Raw genomic sequence first — 8,861 nt, 5'->3', positions numbered from 1 at the left:
ACACTGTGAGCCCATTGGAGAGTTTGGACCCCAATCCAGAGAGCTGACTCCTGAATTCAGGGTCTTAACCACTCAGCAGCAAATGCCACTTAGTACTAACTGCCTAGTAGTTGAATTTCAAATCCAAGATAGACACCGGCTGCTCGGCCAATCCCCACGCCCCACACCAAACTCCCTAATCCCATATGCGGGACACCACCTTCGTTCTACAGCGCCAGTGCCCAGGATGTTTGAATGCCAAGTCCTAACAGTGGCGGGTGCAGCGGTGGGTCGGGATCACAGTGGACAGAAGTCACATGGGCAAAGCTCAGCCACAGAAGCCAGGGTCGCAGGAGAGAAGGGGCAGCCACAGGACAGACTGGGTGTGCCTTGAGGCCCCACAGGAGGCAGCAGGGAGGGGACGGAGGGTGCAGCGTTGAGGTCGGCCTCTGCAGGGGGAAGCCTGGGCTCCGGCAGACTCAAGGTGAGGAGCCTCTCTTCATTCACTGAGGCCTGTGACCTGGATGAGTCACTGCATGGCCTGGCGGCAACGCCCACCTGGGCCAGGTCGATGAGGTGGCGCATCCCAGGGGCAGGGGGAGAGGACCAGTTCCATCTTTTAGTTACTGCCTACCATCCAGGACGGAGAGGGAAGAGACCCAGGTGGAGAATTATGCTCCTTTTGGAAAATGTCATTGGTAAACTTTGAGTCTCAGCTGACCAACACCCCTGGCGTTTGTACCGGGAACCGTGACTTCCCGATCCCATTAACCACGTGTCACCCAGCGCCGGAGGGCTGGTGCCCCCAAGCAGGGCTCTCTCCTCGCTTCCCACACCTCGCGCAAAATCAGGGCTTCCTTTTCATGGAGCAAATCAGCAGAGAGCAGCTGAAAAAAACAAGATTTGGCTTTTATGTCGAACTTTGAAGACCATCGTCAGTCTTTATTTCCCCGCATGCGGTAGAACCCCAGGCGCGTTTCAGAAGCTGAGTGCCCAGCTCTTCACGGCGCCCGCGCCTGCCCCGTTCTGCTGCCGCGTTCAGCAAAGCCAGAGCCTCCGTGGGGAGATGTTCGCTTTCGCTCTTGGGTGTCTTCAGGTCCGGAGCTGGCAGAGATGCAGGGACATGGCCTGTAGGGGCTCCAGCGCCAGCAGGTGCTGGGGGAAGGCTCCCTTCCTGCTAATGCTTAGGCAAGGCGCAAAGGAGTTTCCATGTGGATGAAATAAACCCCATGTTTTGGTCATTTTGAGTTCAGATATTCTGCATTAACTACGGTCTCTTGCCGCTATGCGTTGTTCTTTCCCAGCCACGGTCACCTCCAGCAGCTTGCTCTGACCGGCCCCTGCAAGGAGGCAGAACAGAACTAATACCTCACCTGAGACAGGCGAGCGGGGCAGAGCTGTGGGAAGAGCTGCTCCCCAGAGAAGGGAGCTGCCGTGGATTTGCTCCTCTCATGCTCATTGCAACACTCTCTGGGGCGCCCGGCGGACCCCAACAGGTGAAATAAGCATATAACAGACGTCATCATCACCAGAGCCTGCTCCGTTTATTCTTCACTCTAAAACTATTTGTACATGAATATTCCAGAGCGACACTGACATTCTAAAGACAAGCAGGTTTATCCTCGGTCCTGAGTTGTGATTGCTCCAAACCTCCTGGTTTGTGGAGACCTGGAGGGGGCAGCGACTAAGCAGCGTTCTCTGGCAGAGCCCCCTGAAGGATGGGGACCATGTGGATAATAACTAAAAATTGCAATTAGAGGAGTTTCCTCACGGCGCCTCCGGGTACCATCGCCCTGGATTCTCTACAAGAGCCTTTGCCCATTTTCAATCTGTGCCTCATTAGCTCCTTAGCCGCACGCGCCGCCTACAGAGACATTTGGAAAATAAATAATTCTTCATCTCCCTCCCAACCTCTTCCACTCTGTCGGCATCTGTTCTGCAGGTGCCGGGGGACACCGAAGGGGCTTTGGGAGCGAGCCGTGTTCCCCCTGAACCATCCCACAAGATCTTGTTCTGTCAACCTACGTGCAAAAATAAGCCCAGGAGACATCATGGCCTTTGAGCACATGCTGGGCCACTCAGGCTGGCGGGATCTGCTCGTGTCCCTGGCACCTGACCAGATACCCAGGAGGTCAGCAGACGCTCCGGTCACTGTGCTTCACCCTCTAAGCCCCACTGCCTGGGGCCGGCCTTGTAACCTCCCCGGAGCTCACTGTGCCTCCGGAGAGCGGGGACATGTGAGCGCTGTGACCCGGCTCTTTTGAGTGTGGAGTGGAGTCCTCACTTGCTCTTCCACCTCTTCACACCTGCCCCTTCCAGCCACCACCAGACTCTGGGGCGCCCCCTACGAGCCCGCATCACATCACCCTCTTAGACCTGCCCTCCCAGATGTGCCCATCGGGATGAAACACACGCTCTAGGCAAAGCCCAGTCTCCTCTAGAATTAATCTCACCAGATTCCAGTACCCCCAGCCCAGGGTGGGTCCCCAGCCCTGAGCGGGTTGTCACAACTGGGGTAACTGTCATGTGAACAGAGTGCTGCTGGCATCCTGCACTGAGAAGCTGGCCCCTCGCGTGACAGGACAACCTCATCCCAAATGGCAGGGGTGCTGGGGTCGCGAGGCACCCGTCTATAGTCTGAGGCCTAATCAGAGACCCCCAGCCACCTCCCCGTCACCAGAGTGACTTCCCTGAGTGCTTTTCTCAAGCATGGTTAGAGGGGCCCCAGGGGAGGGGAGCCAGCTTGTCTTTACACCCTGAGACTGACTTCGGGGCCTGACACTGTGCTCAGTACACAGGAGGCCGCTGAGTGCCAACCCCACTGAGCTGAATTCAGCTGGCTCCTCTCCTGTGTCCAACCCGCTGCCCCCCACCTCAGCCCAGCCCCTGTCCACCGAAGGGCTCAGGAAGGGAGGGCAGCATGAACCTGCAAGCAGGTCAACTCAGCTGCCCTCACCTGGCATGGACAGGCTCTGCGGGCAGCTGCCGGCTGTGGTCTTCGTGCTGTGTCCCGGCATGCTCCGAGGGGCTGGCGCTGCTCTTAGCCCACCAGGCCCGATGCTGGAAGAACTGGCTGGTGGGAAATGCATCCTGGCCCCCTGGGCTCATGCCTGTCCTCATGCCTCTCTCCATAGCAGCTTCCGCCTCGACCCCCAGCCCCTCTGTCCTAGGCAGACCAAGCAAGAGGCCGGGATGCCAGCTCTGCCCCGTTACCCCCTGTAGCACCAGCAGGCACAGAGCAGTTTCTCCAAGATCCGGGCAGACGGGTAAAGGAGAGTCCTGGAGCCCTTGGTGGCTTTTATTGAGCTTCTTACATGTAGCGCAGCTCCCAGGCACACGGCAGGCAGGGCCCCCGGAGGCTCTTCACTTTTTCTGGGCTCCCTGGAGTTCTCTCGTGGTCTCTGCTGCCACTTCTTGTTCTCCTGGTTCCGTTCTGCTGTTCTCCACTCTACTGGCATCCCCGTGATGCCGCCCTTATAAACCCAGTCTCCCAGCCCAGGTGCACCCACCTATGCACGTCCACACCCTACTCCAGGTGCCCGCCAGCAGGCACACGGAGGACCTCAGGGATCCATCATGAATGCTAGTGGCGGGAGGGTGGAAAAACCCGATAATTTTCATTTACCCTGCACCTCCCCCTGTCCAGAAAAACATCAATCCCTCCCCAAGCCTCGCGGAGCGAGCCAACTGATGTTTGCGGGTGTTCATGATCACCCACAGGTTTTTATATCTCACGGCCCTCACAGTAAGCTACTGATGTAGGTGAGTGTCTTTGTTCTTGAAGTGGACATGAGACAACAGAAGCAGAGCGTTATCTGCTGGTCTAGGGTCTCCAGCTGGACTTTGGTAGCTGCCTGACTCCAGAGCGCTTTAGATAGATGGGTTGATGGGTGGATAGATGGATGGGTGGATGGATGGATGGATGGATGGATGGATGGATGGATGGATGGATGGATGGAAGGATGGATGTTGGGTGGGTGGATGGGGTAGATGGATGGGTGGGTGTGTGTGTGGATGGGTCAGTGGCTGAGTGAGTGGATATCAGTAAAGTGCCCCATCAGACTGAGAACTAAATCAGTGTCAGACAGAGGGACTCCCACGCCAGGCGGCTCGCTGGACCAGTCATGGAGATTCTGAAACATCCATTTCTTAGGCTCTACCCAGAGATTCTAGTTGAATTGAGTGAGGTGTGGGCGGACACAAGGCTTTTATTTTTCCAATGTCCCCGAGGCTATGAATGTACACTTGGGCTCAGAGGCCCTCAGCTTGGGAAAAGGACCTTGCCATTGAGCCCAGCTGCGTGATGGAGACGAAGCCGCAGTTCATGTGGGATACTGACGAAGGCCAGAAACAACGGTGCTCAACAATCACTCCAGGTGAGTCTTATCTTCCAGAAAATCCGGGCACCACTGTGCTAAAGGCGAAGCAGCTAATTAAGTAGCCCCAGGATTAGGATGGGGGCTGTGCTGGGACCATTCCGCAGGGGGTGTGGGGGGGCAGTCAGGGGAGACAGCGCGGGCTCCCCCTAGCAGCGGAGCAGGGATGCCGCCTTGGCGCTCTTCCAGCAGTCTGTAAATATTTGCTTAACATTTATTTAATAAGGGCTGGGGGTGATTGATTTGCTATTAATGCAAAATGTGGGATTAACAATGTGTTTATTAGGCTTGACCATTTTATTGCTGTGACAGCGTTTTGTAAGAAGAAAAATCATTAGAGAATTGTTAGCTTTGGGTGGTTGTTGTGCTTTGAATCGGTTTAATTTCCAGCTTCGGCAGGCATCACGCCAAAGGACTCTAAACAAGTGGACCCGGGACTCAGAAGGGGCCTGTGCTCTCCGTGTGTAGACAGAGGGCCCCTGCATCCTGAGCCCCGGCCCGGAGCCTTAAAGGCCAGGCGAGGGGAGGCGGTCAGCCTGCCCTGTGGACACAGGTGTATTGGCAGAGGCTCGCGTGCAATGCAGGAGTCATTGGCTTGGATGAGAAGTGAGGGGGCTTAGTCTCCTCTTGAGGTCTCTTCGAGAACGCATTCTGAGGGAACGCCGTGCTGTAAAAGTCTCAGCTCATAGATGCACAACGCAGACAAGACCCCAGCTGTTATGCAGTCCATATTCCGATTGCAGTTTTCAAATCCCTGATCAGAGAGGCACAAAGGGCCTGAGCAGACGTGTCTCCGGGGAAGACACACGGGACGCGGAATGCGCTCGGCTCACTCGTCATTAGAGAAATGTAAATTAAAGCCACACTGAGCTATCGCCACGGCGTGTTAGAAAGCTGGAATCCCAAAGATAAGGTGACAAGTGTTGCGAGGAGGCGGGGCAAGGGAACTCTGCTCTTGCCGAGATTGCACACTGCCGCAGCAAGCTGCGAAGCTACCTGGAGGTATCTCAGGAAATTAAAGCCAGAAGTCTCCTGCGGCCTGGCAGCCCCGCTGCGTCTGTCCCCGGGAAGGCAGCCGCGTCCTGGCTTCCCACGGCCGCCGCCGCGTGGGGTTTGAGGACACACAGAAGTGTCCCGCGAAGGGCGAGTGGACAAGGAGAAGGCGAGGCGTGTGTTTACAATGGGACGTTATTCAGCCTAAAAAGGAGAAGGAAATCCCGCCATTTGCAACAGCATGGGTGCATCCAGACGGCGACTCTTCTGCACGGTGTATTTTAGCCACTCGGGATGGCTAACCTGGGAAGCAAGGATTGCTGCAAAATGGCAGGACCTACTATTGATAAGATGCACAATGTGGGGCCTCCCTGGGGGCGCAAGGGGTTAAGTCGCAGCTCTATGAAGCTATGGGCAGCCACCTCAGCCTGAGTTCCATCCCCAGCCAGGGAGCTACCCACATGGCACGGCAGACCTCTCCTGTTTCCCCTCTGCTCCCCTCAGCAGTGCATTTCAGTGGATCCGCCTGTTTTGCTCCCCACTCTGTCTCTGGCGAATCCTCTCTTCCCCCACACCTCTGGCCTGTACCCCGATTCTTATATGCATAAATAAATATTTAAAAAAATATATTGCAGAGTGTGACTGGAACTTGCTAAGCTAATAGAGCGTCAGTGCTCACACGCAGCAGTGGAGGTAAATGCACGAGGTGCTGGGCTGACGATTCACCCCTCCCCAAGGGGTCTGTTTGGGCGTCTGTTTATTTAGGGATGTGACCAACCCAATTCTGCAGATTGCCCTGCAGTGTAAAATCTTTAATAGCCCAGTTCAGATTTATTTTCCTTTTTTATCTTTTAACCTGGGGTCACCCTGGATGGGTAGATTAAGCCACTTAGGGGCCCAAGGTTGTGTGTCATCCCCTTGAAGAGCTGCTGTGGCCTTCAGCTTAGAAATGTGGCTACAGGCCAGCGAGGTCATGGGGATTTGCCTGGTTCCGCTGGGGCTGGCAGATGGGGAGCCCCCTCCTGACGGCTCAGGGAGCAGGAATGTGGGCCAGGCCTGCGTGTCTCTGCCTCCTTCTGATGTGGGGGGACTGTTTTGTAAGCCTTGCTCCTCGCCCCTCCCTCACAGTAGCTCCCAGTTTTCTGGACTTGCCCATCCAGCCACCTGGGAGCGAGCTGGGAGGGCCTCAGGCCTGGGTGCCCCTGCCACACTCCAGCGGGGGCCGGTGGGAGCAGGAACCCCCAGTGTCTGCCTGGGGTGTGGCTAAGAAACGCCAGCAACTTGGCCTAACCAGGGTTAAATCTGGGGCCCCAGGGGGAGCTGGGGGGAGAGGGATCCCCAGTCTTCTTGGCTTTGGGTGCCCTGTCCAGGCTAGAGTGTCTGCACCCCGGGGTGCCAGGGTCAGGAACTGATCGAGGGCAAAGGCTGCAAACCTCCACTGCTGAGACCGGAGCTGCCGCGTCTGTCCTGCTGGTGCCTGAAACTGGCAGGAAGCACCCGGCTTCCGCGGACGGGCTCTCCCGCAGAGCGCCCCGACCTCTGCCTCAGCCCCTGAGTTTCCTGAGACTCACAGCCCCTCCCCGCTGCCTGCCCGAGACCCACGACCCTCCAGCTCGTTGTGACAGCAGCAGAGGCTGATTCGGACCCCGAGGCCCGGCCCGGCCTCCTCACGCGCTTCCCCGTGTGCGCTGGTGAGTGGCGCTGACAGTCACTGTCTTTGTTGACAAGATGGAAATGATGTTTACGCAGCCGCGTGGAGTTCTGAGCACTAACGTCTGTGCTTAGGTGAAAGTTAGTATTCAAAAAAATAGACTAAGGGAGCCAAAAGGGTGTTTTTTGCTGCCGTCCCAGGCCGGATCAGTTCTTGACGGTTCTAGCGATTTGAAGGATCCTGGCGCCCTGGGCGTGGATAAGGGAGACAGCAGTTTGCTCCCCTCCCCAGGTGACGCCGCCCTTTCTCCCCTCCCTCCGGCGCAGGTGTGCACACTTGCACACGCACACACCCCCGTGCTCAGATTCCACAGTCAGGCCCGCCCCCCTCACCCACACGCCTTCTGCGTAGACAAGATCAGGCCTCAGGTGATGGCCACAGAGGCCAGAGGCGTAGAAAGCCCAACACCTTCATTCGCGCTTCAGGGAGGCAGCAGGGCGAGACCAACAGGGTCCCCTCCCACCACAGCCAGGACGCGGGGTGCACCCTTCAAGGCCAAGGGCCCCCAGGGAGTCTCTGCCGCTCATGGGAAGAGGCGCCTCAGTAGCTGCCCCACAGCCTGGCTCCAGCTGCCTGGGCTGATGGGCGGGGGACCTACCTGGACAGGTTTCAGCTTCGGGACCTTGATGGGGCTGAGGGGAGACCAGCAGTGTGGCTTGACTTGAGGCTGTGGTGCCAACAGGCCCAGGGCAGGAGCTCTACCCATTCCTTTCAGCAGGCAGGTAACAGAGAGCCCCGGAGCCCTCAGCGTCATTTTCAGGGTTTTACTGACCTTTCTGCACCATTTGTAGTGAGGCGCCAGGTGCAGGGCAGTTAGGGGGGCCAGGAGGCTGGTTGGCCTCCTGGACCCCGCCAAATCCTTACTCTGGGCTCTCTCTGACATTCTCTTGTGCTCACTTCTTCTGCCGTAGCCTGTGTGACGCCGCCCTTAAAGCCTCCGCCTCCAGGCTCAGCTGTGCCCACTCACGCAGGCCCACGCCACACCCCAGGTGTCACCATCAGGCCCGCGTGCCCTGCACCCACACTCCCAAGCACCTCCTGCATTCAAGGCTGCAGAGGCCAGAGGCATCAAAGCCTGGCCATTGCACTCACACTACCAGGCGCTGGGGGCTGCTCAGGGCTTCTGAAAATCAGTGCATTCAGGAGTGATGGGAAATTACGCAAGTAGCAGAATCACAGACTTTCCTACACACAGAGACAGTGCGGGGCCAGCGGAAGCCGGAGGCGGCGCAGGGACATGGAAGGAGGCAGCTTCCAGGCCTTTCTCGGAGCTGGAAGGAAGCAGCAGCGACTTTGCCACATACAAGAAGTTTGACCTTCCTTCATGTTAATTAATGAAGACATTTCAAGGTGTCTTTTCCGTTCAAGCAATAAAAGATTCGGGGTGACATTTACAGGTTTTAAGCTTCCAAACACCTTTCATGAATATTGTTCTCACCTGGGCATCAAGTTTCACGCGGTGCTCAACTCCAGCTTAACAGCCGCTGACAGCAAACCCCACACAAGAAATAGTTTTATTACTTAGATCACCCAATCATGCCCTGAATTGAGCCCCAAAACTCCAGTCTGGAGGCTCCAGGAATGTTCTGAAGAGTAGAAAATCAAGCCTGAAGTTTCAAACAAGGTAACTGCCCTCAAGTCATCATAGAGGAGCCACGAGGAGGCCGTGCAGACCATTTATTCATCACAGAGACCCTATAGCTAACCTCGTGCTGCAGAACATACCTAAGTTAAGCCCCCCAAGTTCTAAATCACCACCCCCACACAGGCATGGGTCCAGATGATGCCTTTCGTTACCTCTC

The sequence above is a fragment of the Talpa occidentalis genome, unplaced genomic scaffold, assembly GCF_014898055.3.
Source record: "Talpa occidentalis isolate TD23 unplaced genomic scaffold, MPIMG_talOcc4v2.1, whole genome shotgun sequence".
Classification (NCBI taxonomy): Eukaryota; Metazoa; Chordata; class Mammalia; order Eulipotyphla; family Talpidae; genus Talpa; species Talpa occidentalis.
This window is presented reverse-complemented; position numbering follows the sequence as displayed.